The sequence below is a fragment of the Oryctolagus cuniculus genome, chromosome 3 (assembly GCF_051225735.1).
Source record: "Oryctolagus cuniculus isolate XC-2025 breed Fujian yellow rabbit chromosome 3, ASM5122573v1, whole genome shotgun sequence".
In the NCBI taxonomy this organism is placed as follows: domain Eukaryota; kingdom Metazoa; phylum Chordata; class Mammalia; order Lagomorpha; family Leporidae; genus Oryctolagus; species Oryctolagus cuniculus.
In genome coordinates, this window is record NC_142869.1 from 164,601,579 (window position 1) to 164,620,334 (window position 18,756).

An 18,756-nucleotide genomic window follows, 5' to 3' on the forward strand; every position below is an offset into this window, starting at 1 on the left:
CTCAACCTTACTCAAAAAGGTTTCTAACACAGAAGAAAGACACAAAACAATCAAAAAAGTAACTCGCCGGAAACAGGCTAGGCAGAGGGAAGGCACTACCAAGACCATGGTGATGTTCTCAGAGACGTGAGAAGATATAGCATCTGTGAGCCAACAAGAAGTCAGAGAAAGCAGATCGTGAGACCAGCGGCGGCAGCCGCAGCCGCAGCCATCATGTCCTGGGAAATGGAAGCGTGACAGCAGAAACAAAAGTAGCAGGAAGATTAGAAGACGAAGTTGATTGAGTCTCCGGAGAAAGTAAAGCAACACACTACGGGAAAATACAGGAGACATAATCGCATTAGGGGATGATTCCAGGAGTTCAACGTCAAAATAACAGAAAGAAAGAAAACACACACACACACACACACACACAGAGAGAGAGAGAGAGAGAGAGAGAGATGAATACGGAAAGGAGGAAATAATTCATTAACTAATCCAAGGACATCTTCCAGAACAGAAGAAAGTTGCCAGATCACAAGGTGGGCCTACCAAACCCCAGAGCTGTAGATGACAATACAGCCTCATGGGCAACTTAAAGAGGAGAGTCTAGAAGCTTCCAAAAAGTTTTTTTTTTTTTTTTTTAAGAATTATTTTAGGCCGGCGCCGCGGCTCACTAGGCTAATCCTCTGCCTTGCGGCGCCGGCACACAGGGTTCTAGTCCCGGTCGCGTGCGGGATTCTGTCCCGGTTGCCCCTCTTCCAGCCCAGCTCTCTGCTGTGGCCAGGGAGTGCAGTGGATGATGGCCCAAGTCCTTGGGCCCTGCACCCACATGGGAGACCAGGAGAAGTACCTGGCTCCTGCCATCAGATCAGCGCGGTGCGCTGGCCGCGGTGCGCTGGCTGCAGCGTGCCGGCCGCAGCGGCCATTGAAGGGTGAACGAACGGCAAAAGGAAGACCTTTCTGTCTCTCTCTCTCTCTCACTGTCCACTCTGCCTGTCCAAAAAAAAAAAAAAAAGAATTATTTTATTTATTTGAAAGAGTTACAGAGAGAGGTAGAGCCAGAGAGAGAGAGAGAGGTCTTCCATCCACTGGTTCACTCTCCAATTGGCCACAATGGCTAGAGCTGCGCCAATCTGAAGCCAGGAACTTCTTCCGGGTCTCCCACATGGGTGCAGGGGCCCAAGGACTTGGGTCATCTTCCACTGCTTTCCCAGGCCATAGCAGAGAGCTGGATTGGAAATGGAGCAGCTGGAACTCGAACCGGCATCCATATGGGATGCTGGCACTGCAGCTGGAGGTTTTACCTACTACGCCACAGCGCCAGCCCCTCCAGAAAGTTTTTTAAAGTATTGAAGTTTATATATCCAGGACTGGTGCTGTGGCAAATGGGTTAACACCCTGGCCTGAAGTGCCGGCATCCCATATGGGCGCCGGTTCTAGTCCCAGCTGCTCCTCTTGCCATCAGCTCTCTGCTATGGCCTGGGAAAGCAGTAGAAGATGGCCCAAGTCCTTGGGCCCCTGCACCCACGTGGGAGACCCAGAAGAAGCTCCTGGCTCCTGGCTTCGGATCGATGCAGTTCTGGCCATTGCGGCCATTTAGGGAGTGAACCAGCAGATGGAAGACCTCTCTATCTCTACCTCTCTCTGTAACTCTGCATTTCAAATACATAAAATAAATCTTTAAAAAAGAAAAAAGAAGAAGTTTATATATTCCCAGCAATAACTTTCTATATACAAGGTGAGGGTGAGAATCCTGTGCAATATTGGCAATGTGCGGGGGCAGGCATGCGATGCACTGGTTGAGTTGCCACCTGGGACGTCTCCGTCCCATATAAGCGTGCCTGGTTTCAGCTCCGGCTCCTCTCTCTCCAATCCAACTTCCTGCTAATGTGCACCCTGGCAGGCAGCAGGTGATGGCTCCAGTTCTTGAGTTCCTGCCACCCATGTGGATAGAGTCCTGAGCTCCTGGCTTCCCCGTGGCCCAGCCCCAGTTGTTGCAGGCATTTGGGGAGTGAACCAGTGGGCGGAAGATCTCTCTCTCTCTCTCTCTGTGCGTGTGTGTCTTTATCTCTGTCTTTCAAATAAATGAAAAAATGTATATATGTGCAAAATGCATTAAAGAAAGATGTTTATCAATAAGTGAAAAGAACTTAGGTGAAAAAAAAATCCTAGAACTTTCTTGAGCGAGATCAAAGAGGCCTTGATCAAATGGAGAACAACTCTTGTTTCCTGATAGAGGCTCTCAATATTTTATAAGGTCCTTGATTCTCTCCAACTTCACTTATATTTCTAGTGCTAGTCCAATTATAATATCATCATTATTTTTCTAAAATTAAAAATAAGTATTCTAACGCTCATTTGTAAGAATAACAGGCAACATACTTAATGGTCTTTTGAAAAAGAAGAATGGGGCTGGCGCCGTGGCTCACTTGGTTAATCCTCCACCTGCAGCGCCGGCATCCCATATGGGCGCTGGGTTCTAGTCCCGGCTGTTCCTCTTCCAGTCCAGCTCTCTGCTCTGGCCTGGGATAGCAGTGGAGGATGGCCCAAGTGTTTAGGCCCCTGCAGCCTCATGGGAGACCAGGAGGAAGCACCTGGCTCCTGGCTTCAGATCGGCTTAGCTCCAGTCGTAACAGCCATTTGTGGGGTGAACCAATGGAAGGAAGACCTTTCTCTCTGTCTCTCTCTCTCACTGTCCAACTCTATCTGTCAAAAGAAAAAGAAGAATGGCAAATGGGATGGATGGCCCAGATCTGCTCCTTTGACAGTATATATTCACTCATTTACATAAATGCTAACCTGTTGGACAAAGCTACAGCATTCGTTGTTTAACTGTGATCTGGCACAAGAGCCAGTGGATAGGAGGGAGCAGCACTGCTCAAGCCACTGCCCCAGTTCCTCGCTCTCTCCATGGAGCTGTCTCTGCACCTGTGCTCCCCTCCTCCTTACCGCCAACTGCTCCCACAGCTCAACTGTCACAGCTCTTGTCAGGACTGCGTGACCTCTAGGTCGCCAAGTCCAGTGGGCTTTGAGTCATCTTCCTTCCCCTTGTTGAAACAGCAGGCACCACTGATCACTGCATTAGTCAGGGTTCTCCAGAGAAATCGGACTAATAGAATATAATAGATGTATAGAGGCAGATTTAATATGAGAGACTGACTCACACAGGATGGAGGCTGCGAAGTCCCACAGTCTGCTGCCTGCAAGCTGGAGACCTGGGCAAGCTCCTGGTGTAGATTTATTCCAACACCGAAGGCTGAGGACCAGGGATAGAAGTCCGCATCTGAGTCCAAAGGCCGGGGACACAGGAGCACTGATGTCCCAGGGCAGGACACGGTCCCAGCTCAGAAAATGCACTGTCCGCCTTTTTGTTCTGTTTTTCAAAGGACTGAATGATGAGAGCAATCTTGTTGACTCAGTTCACTGATTCAAATGCTAATGTCTTCCTCAAACACCCTTCCAGACACATCCAGAAATAATGTTTACCAGCGATCTGGGTACCCCTTAGCCCAGTCAAGTTAACACTAAGAAGGAGCCATCAAAGAAGAATGTACTTTTCTCTGAAGGGAGAAGAGAACTTCAACTTTGCTTATGGTCCTGTCTAAACACTGATGGAGATTGTGGACTCCAAAGGCTTCCATAGCCTTGGCAGCTCATGTCAAGAGCCTGACATCATACATAGAGTGTCAATTGTTAAATCAGCAACAGGAGCCACTGCACTTACTACCCAAGCAGGACCTCTGTCTTTAATGAGTTGTACTATGAAAATTAACTGTAAAACGTGTTCTCAAACAGTTCATTACACCTTGTGTGTGGGGGGGTGCAAATTGTTGAAATCTTTACTTACTATAGAGTTGGTCTTCTGTATATAAAGTTAATTAAAAATGAATCTTAAAAAAGAATGGGATGGGAGAGGGAGGAGGAGGTGGGATGGAAGTGGAGGGAGGAGGGCGGATATGGGAAAAGAACCACTATATTCCTAAAGTTGTGCTTAAGAAATTTATATTCATTTAATAAAAGGTTTCTTTAAAAAATGTTAGCATAAAAAGAATCTTCGCAATCACTGTCCACTCACGAGGACTCTGCAATTTCTTGCCTCGCCACTGCTGCTTTGCCTCCTCTACCTGTATCCTCCCCAGTAAGTTCATCTAGTAGCCAGCACCAGCTCTGGCCTCCAAGCTGCAGACTCACATTGTCCAGCAACATCTAACAGATGTGACTACCTCGTCACATCCAAAATAGATTTCTTGGGGCCGGCACTGCAGCGTACCTGCAGCACCAGCAACACATATGGGCACCGGTTCGGGTCCCGGCTGCCCTACTTTTTTTTTTTTTTTTTTTTTTTACAGGCAGAGTGGACAGTGAGAGAGAGAGACAGAGAGAAAGGTCTTCCTTTGCCGTTGGTTCATCCTCCAATGGCTGCCGCGGCCAGCGCACCGCGCTGATCCGATGGCAGGAGCCAGGTGCTTCTCCTGGTCTCCCATGCAGGTGCAGGGCCCAGGGACCTGGGCCATCGTCCACTGTACTCCCTGGCCACAGTAGAGAGCTGGACTGGAAGAGGAGCAACTGGGACAGAATCCGGTGCCCCAACCACAGGGACTAGAACCTGGTGTGCCGGCACCGCAGACGGAGGATTAGCCTATTGAGCTGTGGCGCCGGCCCCAAATCTTTTTTAAGGAACACTGCAACTGTGACTTCTTAAGAGAGAATGGTTCTGTTTACCCCATGACTCCTACTCCTCTCTTGGCCAATGGATAGAACAGAGTGCTTACTTGTGTCTTCCAGACTGACGGGGAAAGATAGTCTCCCCTTTTCTTTCTTGCACTTAAACTACCAAGAGAAGTTCCAATTTCCTACTTAGCAGGGGAAATGGGAAACTCATCACAAGCCACACCATGTTCCGGAAGTCACGTCTTAGCAGAGGACGCTTGTCCGCCGAGAGAGAAATAGAGACGATGACAGAAGGACAGACATCAGACACAACTGGCCCAAACACACACGGCTGTTCATCAAAGTCCTGTTTTCTTAGCTGACCCGAGCTCCGTTCCTTGCAATTAAATTGGCACTAACAATAATCGCCAGTCTTGGGCCGGCGCCGCGGCTCACTAGGCTAATCCTCCGCCTTGCGGCGCCGGCACACCGGGTTCTAGTCCCGGTCGGGGCGCCGGATTCTGTCCCGGTTGCCCCTCTTCCAGCCGAGCTCTCTGCTGTGGCCAGGGAGTGCAGTGGAGGATGGCCCAGGTGCTTGGGCCCTGCACCCCATGGGAGACCAGGAGAAGTACCTGGCTCCTGCCATTGGATCAGCGCGGTGCGCCGGCCGCAGCGCGCCGGCTGCAGCGGCCATTGGAGGGTGAACCAACGGCAAAAGGAAGACCTTTCTCTCTGTCTCTCTCTCTGTCCACTCTGCCTGTCAAAAAATAAAAATAAATAAATAAATAAATAAATAAAATTTAAAAAAAGTAAAAAAAAATAATCGCCAGTCTTTGTTGAGTATTGGGTTTGTATGGAACACTGTTTTAAGTATTTCATAGGTAGTAATGAATTTAATCTTCATAACGTCATCCTATGTGACTGTTAGATGTGGAAACTGAGGCACAGGGGTCAGGTGACTCGTCTAAGGTTTCAAATTAGGAAGCAGCAGAATCAGGCTGTGGGCCCAGACAGTGCAGCTCCAGGCCCTGTAGAAATGAGAGTACCATTGATTGCAGACACACAATGGCCAAGACAGGTGTAGAAAAGCATCCGACTTCATGGGTTCAAAGAAAGAACATCGAACCACATCATTTTCACCTGTCAAGTGGCGAAATGTTTTTTCCTCCTCTGATAAAACTTAGTGCTAGCAAATGTGTAGTGAAATGGGCATTCCCAAAAATGTGGCTTGGGCAGGTTAAAATGGCACAAGTGTTATGAGTATGATTTTTCTTTTAAAGTTCATTCCTCTGGCTGCAATAATTTCTCTCACAGGCATTAATTCCTTGTCACAAATCATATATTGAGGGAACATGCATGTGTATGCATATTTGTGTCAGCAGTGTGTGTAATAAAAGATTACTGGACATGACTTCGTGGTCTAGCAATGGGGGGTTAGCTAAACAAACGCTACACATCCCTAGCACAACTGTTGCAAATAAAGTTTTAAAGGTTGCAAGGAAATGAACAAAATAGTTATGTAACAATGTTAAATTTTCAAATCACATAGGGCTAAAACATCAGCCAAAGAAAGAAAAAGAGAGAAGTAAGACAGAAGAAAAAAAATTATATATATACACACATGGGCCAGCTAAGCCACCACCTGCAATGCCAGCATCCCATATGGGAGAACCAAGTTCCAGCTGCTTCACTTCCAATCAAACTCCTTGCTGATGCACCTGGGAAAAACAGCAGATGATGGCCCAAGTGTTTGGGCCACTGACACCCACGTGGAAGACCCGGATGAAGCTCCAGGCTCCTGGTTTCAGCCTGGCTCAGCTCTGGCCATGTGGCCATTTAGGGAGTGAGCCAGTGGATAAAAGATCTCTCTCTCTCTCTCTCTCTCTCTCTCTCTCTCTCTGCCTTTTTAAAATCTTTTTCTAAAGCCAATATATAATAATATCACAATTACATATGTATATATAATATACATGCCTAGAAAGAAGACAGAAAGGAAACACACACCACAATCAGCAGTGCTTAGCTTAGGTCACTACGATCACAGATGGCTTTTACTGTCTCCCTTACATTTTCTGCGGCTCCTAATTTTCCAGTCTAATCATCAATTTCTTTCTTTTTGAACATGCAATGATATTCTACCTGGGTTTGTGCTTTTAACTCACACAAATGGCACTGGGCAATTGGTTTCATTCTGTTTCCGTTACCTTTCACCCAATACTAGAAAGATGTTTTAATGGACTTTGTTTTTTACAGCAGCTTTAGGCTCACTACAAAATTGAGCAGACAGTACAGAGATTGCTCATAAGCCCCATGCCCCCCTCACCTTCCCTGGTATCAGCGTCCCCATCACAGGGCCCATTTGTTAGAACTGATGAGCCAATGTTGACATATCATTACCACCCACAGTCACACCTGGCGTTAGGGTTCTCGCTGGTGTGTGCGTTTTCTGGGTTTGGACAGATGTATAGCGACACCTGTCCACTGTCACTGTATCCTGTGGGATTGCTCATCCCCTCTGAAATCCTCTGCCCTTTCACCCCTCCCTCCCCTCTTGATTCCGACTACCACGCATCATTTTACGGGCTTCGCTAGTTTTGCCTTTTCTAGAAGGTCATCGAGTTGGAACCCTACAGATATAGGCTTTCCACATTGCTTATTTCAGTCAGAAGCATTGCACTTAAGGTACCTTTTTATGCTTGAGAGATATTTTCTTTTTAAATATGAATAATATATCTGGGGGTACCGGTTTGTTTACCCATTCACCTACTGCAGGACGCTTTGGTTGCTTCTCAAGTTGTTCAGTTATGAATAAATCTGCTGTAATATTTGATGTAAACAACTATGTGAGGACCAGCACCGTGGCACAGCAGGTTAAGCTGCCACCTGCAAAGCCAGCATCCCCTATGAGCACCAGTTGGAATCCCAGCTGCTCCACTTCTGATCCAGCTCCCTACTAATGGGCCTGGCAAAGCAGTGGAAGACGCCCAAGTGCTTGGGCCCCTGTCACCCACCTGGGAGAGCCACCTGGAGTTCCAGGATCCTGGCTTCAGCCTGGCCCAGCCCTGACTTTCCTGGCCCTTGGAGAAGTGAACCAATGGACGGAAGATTCTCTCTCTCTCTCTCCTCTCTCTCTCTCTCTCTGTAACTCTGCCTTTCAAATAAATAAATTATTAAAAAAGAAAAAAACCTAAGTGCTGGTTTTTGTGTGGACCTAAGTTTCAACTCGTTTGAGTAAGTACTAAGGCACATGATTGCTGGATTGTGCAGTAGGACAACGTGTCATTTTATAAGAAATCTCCAAATTGTCTTCCAAAGAGGCGGCACATTTCACATTCCCATCAGCAACGCTGAGAGAGTTCCTGTTGGGTCTGGCATTGTGGCGTAGTGGGTTAAGCTGCTGCCTGCGATATCAGCATCCCCTATGGCCACTTGTTCGAGTCCCAGATGCTCCACTTCTGATCCAGCTCCCTGCTAATGCACCTGGGAGAGCAGCAGAAGATGGCCCAAGTGCTTGGGTCCCTGTCAGCCACGTGGGAGACCTGGATGGAGTTCCAGGCTCCTGGCTTTGGCCTGGCCCAGCCCTAGCCATGCTGGTGTTATAGAACAGTGGGTTAAACTGCCACTTGCAACACCGGTATCCCATATCAGAGAGCCAGTTCAAGTCCCAGCTGCTCTGCTTTGGATCCAGGTTCAGCAGAAGATGACCTGAGTGCTTGGGACCCTGCCACCCATGTGGGAGACCCAGGAGGAGTTCCTTTCATAGCTTCAGCCTGTCCCAGCCCTGGCTGTTGCAGCCATTTGGGGAGTGAACCAGATAATGGAAGATCTCTCTTCCTCTCCGCCTGTCATTCTGCCTTTCAAATAATAAAGAAAAATTAAAGACAAGTTTATTTTTCTGTAAACAATTGAAATCCATAGTTTTTTCCATAACATGCATTTTCCATGAGCTTTTTGAAGGCTCCTAATGTATCTTCTCTGATCTATCTTTTCAGATATTTTGCCCACTTTTAAATTGGGTTTTTCACTTTCTTATTATTGAGGATTTTAGGATTATTTAAGGATTCTGTGTATATTTTGGATAAAAGTCTTTTATCAGATGTACCCTTTGAAAAAATTTTTTTCCAGTCTTGAGGTATACATAGATTACTTTTTTTTTTTTTTTTTTTGAAAGGCAGAGCTATAGAACAAGAGAGGGATGGACAGAAAGAGATCTCCCATCCCAGTTCACACCCCAGATGGCTGCATCAGGTGGGGCTGGATCAGACCGAAGCCAGGAGCCAGGAGCTTCTTCCTGGTCTCCCACATGGATGCAGGGGCTTAAGGACTTGGGCCATCCTCCACTGCTTTCCCAGGTGCATTAACAGGGAGCTGGATTGGGAGTGGAGCAGCTGGGACTTGACGTTAGAACCCGTAAGGGAAGCTGGCACAGCAGGGAAGTCTTAAACCTCTACACCACAGAGCCAGCCCCCATAGACTACTTTAAAAAAAACTATTAGCCGGCGCCACGGCTCACTAGGCTAATCCTCCGCCTTGCGGCGCCGGCACCCTGGGTTCTAGTCCTGGTCGGGGCGCTGGATTCTGTCCCGGTTGCTCCTCTTCCAGGCCAGCTCTCTGCTGTGGCCCGGGAGTGCAGTGGAGAAGGCCCAAATCCTTGGGCCCTGCACCCCATGGGAGACCAGGAGAAGTACCTGGTTCCTGCCATTGGATCAGCGCGGTGTGCCGGCTGCAGCACGCCGGCCGCAGCGGCCATTGGAGGGTGAACCAACGGCAAAAGAAAGACCTTTCTCTCTCTCTCTCTCACTGTCCACTCTGCCTGTAAAATAAATAAATAAATAAATAAATAAATAAATAAAACTATTTATTTACTTGAGAGAGAGAGAGAGAAGGAGGAAGAGAGAATCTTCCATCCACTGGTTCACTCCATGAATGGCCAGAATAGCCAGGTCTGAGCCATTTTCTGCTGCTTTCCCAGGCATAGCAGCCGGCGGCTGGACTGGTGGCGAAGCAGCTGGAGCTCAAACAGGCGCTCCCATATGGGATGCAGCGTCGCGAGCTGTAGCTTAAACGCCTTTGCTGCAATACCAGCCTTCATGGGTTACTTTTCAAACTGAAAAAAGTACTAATCAGAATGCAAGAGGAGTCATCCAGGTGTTTGTCCCAACACCTTAGTGCTGCCATCTAAGAATCATGTGATCGGGGCCTGCGCTGTGGCACAGCAGATTAATGCCCTGGCCTGAAGCACTGGCATCCCATATGGGTGCCGGTTCTAGTCCCAGCTGCTCCACTTCCCATCCCGCTCTCTGCTCTGGCCTGGGAAAGCAGTAGAAAATGGCCCAAATCCTTGGGCCCCTGCACCCGCATGAGAGACCTGGAGGAAGCTCCTGGCTCCTGACTTCGGATCAGCACAGCTCCAGCCATTGCAGCCAGTTGGGTAGTGAACCAACAGATGGAAGACTTCTCTCTCTGTCTTTCCTTCTCTCTCTGTGTAGCTCTGACTTTCAGATAAATAAATAAATCTTAAAAAAAAAAAAAAAAAAAGAATCGTGTGATCTTCCTGAGTGCCAGCCTAAGATCCCCTCCCCCAGCCAGTGGCCTTGGCCGACCCCTCCCCGGCAGCCTTCCATGTCTAGCCTGCCTGCGCTCAGCCATCTCTCCCATCCTCCCTCCCGCCCACCCCACCACCATATTCCAAGGCTTTCTGTCCCTTCCCGGAGGCACAGAGTGAGGTCACATTCCAAGGGTGTTCCCATGGGACTTGTGCACCAGCCACCAGGGTAGAATTTGGGGGAAGACCACTGAAGAGATTAGCAAGAGACAGGTCTGGGATGGGGCTCCTCAGCCCAGCCTTATGGGGCTGTTGGTTCCCAGGCTGGGCATAACAGCCACCCTGGCACTCAGAGGCCAGCGCCAGCAGTGACTGTGAGCTCTCTCCAGGAGCGATGAAGTGGGGGCGATCAGAAACAGAGGAGTGAGGGAAGGGGGTTAGTGGCACAGAGCTGGGAACCAAGGCTCCCTAACCCGCTCTGGTCCCCAGTCTCTCTCCGCAGCTGCCACTGGCTCTCAGGGCTGGGGGCTGGCACACTGGCTTCCTAGTTTTCATCTCTCTGTGTCTTAAGTTCTTGGGTCTTCTGGGTAGACAGGTCAAGGGTCAGGAGGTCTCCTGCCCAGATGTCTTTGTAATGAAAAGAACAGCAATGGTGTGGTCATCTTTTAGTGAGACAGCTGCTCCCGGGACCTGCTTTGGCGGTCTCTAGCTACTTGCTTCTTCAGCTGTTAGGCTTAACTCGACCTTAATTGTTCTCCAGTGTGTCAGGTTCCTCGTTTGCAAAATCGTCCCCCCCTCGCAGAGTTGCTGTGACCATGAACTGAGTCAACAGCGCCACACGTGGGAACACTGTGCTTGTTCGTCACCATCATTACTGTGGTGCTAGGACTGCATGGGGCGAAAAATAAAGCCCCTCGGTGGACCAGATATGGGGCAGTGAGCAGAAGAGATCGATGGAGGATACCGGGAGATGATGGAGACAAGTAAGAGACGAACGTGGCTAGGAGGCTTCTTAGGGCCGGTGTTGTGAGGCAGGGGGTTAAGCCACAGCTTGAGATGCCAACATCCCATACCAGAGCACTAATTTGAGTCCCAGCTTCTCCACTTCTGGTCCAGCTCCCTGCTAATGTGCCTGGAAAAGCAGTGGAAGATGGATTGGTGCTTGGGCCCCTGAACGTAGAAGACCCAGAAGAAGCTCCTGCCTCCTGGATTCAGGCTGGCCCAGCCCCAGCCACTGCAGCCATCTGGGGGAGTGAACCAGCGGATGGACATTCCCTTTCTCTCTGTCTTTCCCTCCGTCTCTGTAACTCTGATTTTTGAAATAAATAAATCAATCTTAATGGAAAAGAAAGAAGAGTGAGTTCATACCAGAGGCTGGGCTGCAGGGAAGGCCACAGAGAGAGGTGGCGGGCAGGGGCTGAACCACCATCTGCAAGACTGATCCTTTGGGGGTGGATATTTGGTGCAGCAACAGTTAAAATGTGAGTTGGGGGGCCAGCGCCGAAGCGCACTATGGTTAATCCTCCTCCTGCAGCGCCGGCTTCCCATATGGGCGCCAGTTCTAGTCCTGGTTGCTCCTCTTCCAGTCCAGCTCTCTGCTGTGACCTGGGATAGCAGTAGAAGATGGCCCATGTCCTTGGGTCCCTGCACCTGCATGGGAGAACAGGAAGAAGCACCTGGCTCCTGGCTTCAGATCGGCACAGCTTTGGCCACTGCAGCCAATTGGGGGAGTAAACCAACGGAAGGAAGACCTTTCTCTCTGTCTCTCTCACTGTCTGTAACGCTACCTGTCCAAAAAAAAAAAAAAAAAAAAAAAAAAAAAAAAAAGTGACTTGGGAGGAGCGCGCATCCCATATGAGAGTGTCTGGGTTCAAGTCTACAGCTCCGATAAGGCCCCCAGCTCAGCTCTGCAGGCCTCCCTTCTCCCTTCTCCCTGCAGCCAGGCAGAAACCTCATGGCAATCTCTGGTCTCCCCGCGCAGCCCTCCTCCCTGTCTCCCCGATATCGAAGACCTCTGTTAGTCTACCTCATCAGGGAAAGGGGTTGGGCTGGGGGAGAGCTGCGGCAGGCGATGCGGTAGGGAGCAGTTTGAGCAGAGGCCCTGGGAGAGAAGAGAAGCCCTTCAGGACGCCCCCAGTTCCTTTCCTCGCTCCCTCCCACCCCCGCCCCTCTCCCGGGCAGTAGGTAGGCAGTTTGTCCAGCGTCTGGCAGCCTGGCTACGGGGACCCGCGGCTCGCAGTCTGTGGTTGTTCCTGGTCGCGCCTGCAGGGGGCGCTGCAGGAACTCCATTTGCTCCCCAGTCCAGGGTTCGGGCAAACCAGGAATACGGGTGCCGCGTAGGCGCCACTTCTCAGGCCACACTCGCCGTCTTGCAAGGGTGAAGTAAGCCATGCACCGAACGCCAAAGGCCGCCGCGCTAGTCAGGAGCGTGAAGTCGCCGTACTGGGCTCAGGGCCTGCCCCCGCGTGAGGCAGTGAGACCAGCCCACGTCTTCCCTGGGCCAGGCTGCGGAGCCACGTCTGCCGGCGCCCAGGCCTGCGGCACGCGGAGGTGAGGCCTGCATGGAAGCAGCAGTGACCCCAGGGGCGAGGTGAGCACGGGTTCATCCCGAGGGGCCAGGATCCTGGGGCCTGGGAAGCGGCCGCTGCCCCCACCCCAGCCCTCGCTGGCTAGCGGCCAAGGTGGAGCCGCAAGGGCGGACAGAGCACCCGGTAAGGGCATGCACGCTGCAGATCCCCACCGCCGAACTCGCGCGCAGAACCTGAGAGGGACGCGAGTGGGCGTCCAGGGCCTCGGGGGCCCGCGTGCGCCGCGTGGGGGGCGGGGCTGCAGCCTCCCTAGCCCCAGCTGCATGTGCAGGCTGGCAAATGATGTCTGCCGAACTCGCGGGTGTAAGCAGAACCCTGCGAAGGGGAGAGCAGCGGGCTTAGCCACTCCCACCTGTGTCTTCTCGAAACCAGCCAGCCAGGGGGTCCCTGGAAGCTTCCCTGTGCTAGGCCAGGAGACCTGGGGGTCCTTCCAGACTGCAACAGGGAATGCAGGAGGCCAGTAAGGGACAAACTCCTCGGGCCACCCCCTCTCCCTCGCCTCCTCTGCCGTGGGCCTCCTCCTCTGGCTATACCCCATGCCAGGGCCGGGTGAGGATAGGGGCGGAACTCAGGGAGCTCGCAAGTTCAACGGCCTTGTGCGGCAAAAGGGACTTGGTGCATGATTAGTGGAAGGGGTTTGGGATTAGGCGATCACCCTGGCTTATCTGGTGAGCCCCGGAGCTGACTCTGTGAACTTACAGCTTAAGTCACAGAGTGTGAGTTCGAGTCCAGGCTGTTCCACTCCCGGTCCAGCACCTGGGAAAGCAACAGGGGATGGTCCTCATACCTGGGCCCCTGACACCCATGTGGGAGACCCAGATGGAGTTCTTGGGATCCTGGCTTCCATCTGGCCCAGCCCTGGCTGTTGCAGGCATTTGGGGAGTGAATCAGAAGATGGAACCTCTCTCTCTCTCTCTCTCCCTCTCCCTCTCCCTCTCCCTCTCCCTCTCCCTCTCCCTCTCCCTCTCTTTGCGGTTGGTTCTCCTCTCTGTCACTCTACCTTTCAAATAAATAAATGAATCTTTTTTAAAAATCGCCAGGGCCCTTGCAAAGGAGGCAGGAGGGTCAGACTCAGAGCAGATGTCAGAAGGCAGGGAGATTTGGAGACAGCACAGGGCTGGCTTGGAGGGGGCTCCAAGGGGGGCTCTAGGAGCTGGCGGGGGCAAGAGGAGGGGTTCTCCCAGGGGGCCCTTGAAGGAATGCAGCCAGGGACCCACTCCTGGCCTCAGAGCAGCCAGCCAATAAATGGGTGCTGTTGTAAGGTACAGCAGCCACAGGACACCCTGGGCCGGCGCCTGCTGGGGGGCAGCTGTGGGGCAGGGACGGACTGAGCCTGTGATGCGAGGGGGGAGGGGTGGGCGCAGAGTGCTCAGTCTGTGACCTCACCCTTGGCCGGCCACAGCTGCCTGTCAGCACGCGGTTCTATGCCTGACTGGGCCAGAAAGGGAGCCCTGTGGAGCCAGTCCTGAGGCAATGGTGGGGGTGTGGCCAAGGGGGCTGGGGCCAGGGGAGGGGGCCCCTCTGCCCTAGGGTGGCGATGGACACAGGAGTGGAGGGAGGCGGCTGGCAGAGGGGCGGCCAAGGTGCCCTGGCCCCTAGGGCCCCTGGCAGATAGGTTCTCCCCTTCCTCTCTCCTGCTGGACACGAGACACCCCGCTCCCTGTTTCCCTTCCCGGGCTCTCCTGGGAGAGCAGAAGCAGCAGGGACCTGATGGTAAGGACAGCCTCCCAGCCTCAGCCCTGCTCCTGGGCCTCTCTGAGCCTGTCCTCCCCCTCCCCCTCCCCCACCCCAGAGATGAGCATGGTAGTCGCTCCCACTTCATGAGGCTGTATAAAACGACTCAGCCAGCCTCCACGTCCTCACATTATTGTGCTAAACATGCTGTCTTGGTCACAAACTTCAAGTGGGTCCCTGCTCCAGGGAGCAGGGCTCCTCCCTGCAACAGCTGTCCAGTCTGCACCCTCAGCACTGGGTGTACCGGGGACGCCCGCGTGTCCCGGGTCTTCATCCACTCATTCATTCACCTAGCAAGTAGTCATGCTGTTTGAGGGGGTAAAGTCAGATGCGGGCAAACAGATGGTGCACACGTAAATGATAAAGCAGGGAAAGGGGGTGCCAGGAGGGGAGTGAGAGGGGCTTGCTCTTCTGTGGGGGCAAGGCAGGGAGGGAAGAGACCAGGGAACGGGGGGGGGGGCAGCAGGCCATGCTGGGGCGGGGGGCGGACACAGATGAAGCTGGCATGGTGGGAGCATTTGAGGCCAGCAAGGCCAGCATGGGAAAGAGCTGGCAACAAGGTCTGAGCCAGCAGGGGGTAGGGGTGGACCTTGGAGTGTGGTGACTTTTGCATCAGCACCAAGGAGACTCTGGCTTACATATTAAAAGCATCGGAGCACAGCAGGTTAAAGCCCTGGCCTGAAGCGCCAGCATCTCATATGGGCACCGGTTCGAGTCCCAGCTGCTCCTCTTCTGATCCAGCTCTCTGCTATGGCCTGGGAAAGCAGTAAAAGATGGCCCAAGTCCTTGGGCCTCTGCACCCATGTGGGAGACCCAGAAGAAGCTCCTGGCTCCTGGCTTTGGATCGGCAGAGCTCCAGCCATTGCCGCCAATTGGGGAGTGAACCAGCGGATGGAAGACCTCTCTCTGTGTCTCTACCTCTCCTGTAACTCATCTTTCAAATAAATAAAATAAATATTTTTTAAAAAAGCATCAACCTGGGCAGGTATTCTTAAATGTTTATTTATCTTTATTTGAAAGGCAGAGTGGCACAGAGGGACAAAGAGATCTTCTATCCGCTGGTTCACTCCCTCAAATGCTTGCAACAGCCAGGGCTGGGCAAGCTGAAGCCAGGAGCCAAGAGCTCCATCCTGGTCTTCCGCAAGGGTGGCGGGGACCCCAGTGCCCAAGCCGTCACCTGCTGCCTCCCAGGGTGAGCACTAGGAGACAGCTGGATTGGAGGCAGAGGAGCCGGGACAAGGGACAGGAACCAGGCAGTCTGTTAAGGGATGCAGGATCCCCAGCTCCACTTCCCATCCCACAGACAAGGAAATCGCCCTGGCTGCTGTGTTGTGAAAACTCCGGAGGGAGGCAACCAGGGAGGCTGGGAAAACAGGGCCCAGGCAAGAGGCAGTGGAGGAAGTGGTGAGGCCGAGGACAAGGCGTGAAGGCAGTGCCGGCTGATGGACTGCAGGTGGAGTGTGAGAGAAACGCAAGATTTCGGTTTGGTTTAATCATGGCGATTTGAGGGGTGGAGCTGCTATCTTTTGGGATGGGGCAGATTTAAGGAGTGAGCAGACCTCTGCTGCCTTTGGACTTGGCCCCACGGCTCTTGCTCCCCAGGCCTTCATACCTGAAGCACACAGGGGCTCTCTGGGGGCCAGGTGTGGAACTAGGGGTGTACAGGCTCATAGCCACGTGAGCCAACTCCTGGGCGAGCCAGCCCTCTCCTCCCTCTGTTTGTATGCACATCTTTGGTCTGTCCTTCGGGAGCACCCAACCTCCCGTGCACGGGGTCGCAATTCCAGTTACTGGCGACGTTCAAAGTGAGACGGGGAGCAGGCAGGGAGATGAGGTCTCCGGGAGTAGAGATTAGACACTTGAACCTGAATCCTCGGCACCTGCCCCTTGCCCCACCGGAAGTGCTTCTCTCCTGCCCATAACTCGAGAGAGGGAATTCTCCCCTGCGGCTGGGCTGCCGCCTTGAGTCCTCCACGGAGGGCGCCCCTGCCCCTGGTGTCAACGGGGTCATGGGCCCTGCAGAATGTTCCTTAGAGCTTGGTGGGCCTGTGGCCGAGGGGAAGCCCCGTGTGAGGTGGGGAGGGGGGCTCTCGGCAGGTTGGAGGAGACCTGCGGGCATCGGGCAGGTCCGGTTCCGGCCGGCTGGCGAGCTGGGTCTTCCCGTCCCTGGTGGACGGGTGTGCGTTACTGCCGGGTGGGGTTGCTGGGCGGGGACGCGCCCCGCACCGCAGCGGGGACGCCGCCCTAAACGGCGAGCAGAACATCGAGCGGTCCGGGCAGCGGCCCCTCTCTCCTTTCCGAGGGATGGTCTTCCCGCCGCACCCCCTTGTCGTTCGGAAGCCGAATTCTGGCTGACCAGCGAGCGGTTGCCAAGCGCAGGGCTTGCAGCGGCGACTGCCTGTTGCCTAGGAGACTGCGCCCCTGTGCGTCCCCAGGGTCCCGCGGGTCGGCGGGGTCGGGCGCCATCTGCTGGAGGCGGCTGGGACCCGCGCGCCCCGCCTGCAAAGGGAACGCCCTCGACCCCGGCCCGCTCTCCGCCAGCGTAAAAGCCCCGGGTTTGCTCAGAGGCGGGGACTGGAGTCGGGCGCGCTGTGGGCATCGCCGAGGGCTGGGAGCCACGGCCTTCGTCCCAGGGGAGGAGACAGCACCCAGAGTGGATGTGCTGGCGTGCGGGGTCTGCAGGAAGCCCTTCCCCGGGATTGATTTCCCGAAGCTGCGAAGCCGCAGTGCAGACGCGCGATGAGCGTCCCACGAGCCGATTCCGAGGGCGCGGGCGCGAGGGTTTACAGCTGGGGGGTGTGGGCGACCTGCCCGGTGGCAGCCAGGTCCTTACCAACATCTCCTCCGACTCTGTCGCCCCTGGAGCCCCGAGGGAGCATTCCTCCCAGCTGCCCCAGTCCTCAGGCACGCCTCCAGGGAGCTGAAGCTCATCCTGGCCCCGGGGCAGAGGAGGGAGAAGCTGGAGGCACCTGCCTTGGTTGGCCAGGCGTCCTGGCGAAGCAGCACCCGCCCTGAGCGCTTGTCCCGAAAGCTGACATGCTGCCTCTGAGGCTGGGGGTGGGAAGCTATAGGGTTGGCTGTGGCCGGGGTGCTCCCCACCCCTGTGTAGGATCGCAGGTGGAGAGGCCGGGGTATAGGGCCGGGGCAAGGCTGGTCCCCCACCCCCACCGCGTGCCAGGCTCATGTGCCAGGCTGGGACAAAGCTGACTGGGGAGCCAGACACCATCTGTTCTGCTCAGCTGCTGGGCTGAGGGGTGGGGCAGGGTTTCGAGGACTCCTGGGTCCCGGACCCCACCCAGCTTCTCTCCTGAGCTGGGCTGTTAGGAGAGTTAACAGGAAGAACTAGCGGCACCCACCCTGAGAACCATGGGTTTCAGGAGGGGCCGGCACTGTGGCATAGCAGGTAAAGCCATGGCCTGCAGCACTGGCATCCCATACGGGCACCAGTTCGTGTGTCCGTTGCTCCACTTCTGATGTAGCTCCCCGCTAATGTGCCTGAGAAAGGAGCGGAGGATGGCCCAAGTGCTTGGGACCGTGCATCTGTGTGGGAGACTTGGATGAAGCTCCTTACTCCTGGCTTTGGCCTGGCCCAGCCCAGGCCATTGCTGCAGAGTGGAACAGGGGATGGAAGATCTCTCTCTCTCTCTCTGTAACTCTGCCTTTCAAATCAATAAATCTTAAAAAATAAAAAAGCCCAGGAGTGGTTTGCTGGGCTGGGGCCTGAGTGTGTAGGGAGCACGAAGCTTCTGCCTGCTGCTCCTTTCTCTCTGCCTGCATCCCCTAAGTCTAAACTCTCCTCAGCCGGCGGCAGATGGGGTGTGGGGAGAACTGGAGCTACAGCTGCCTAATAAAAGGGGGGAGGGGTCTGTGTGCAAGGCTGGGGTGGGGCAGAGAGGCGGAGGAGCTGGGAGTTGGGCCCTTACAGGCCACAGGTATCCTGAACAAATAAAGCCCAGCTACAGCTCCCACAGCTGGGACCGGGCTGCACTGGGTGACTGTGCCGAGGACAGAGGGAGGGTGCACCGGGCCCCACAAACCTCAGACTGCAGGTGCACACACAATGCCATGCCAACTGCATGTGACCCGGGTCTGTCCCACAGCCAGCCCTGGGTGGCCTCTGGACGTCCACCTGATGTGGCCTTTCCACCTGCAGCGTCTGTCCCCTCGTCCCACCCGGGCCTCAGCCACTGTGGCTGACCTGCCACCCCGAGTGAGCACGTACTCGCTGGGTCCAGACTTTTATGTGCATTAATCCCC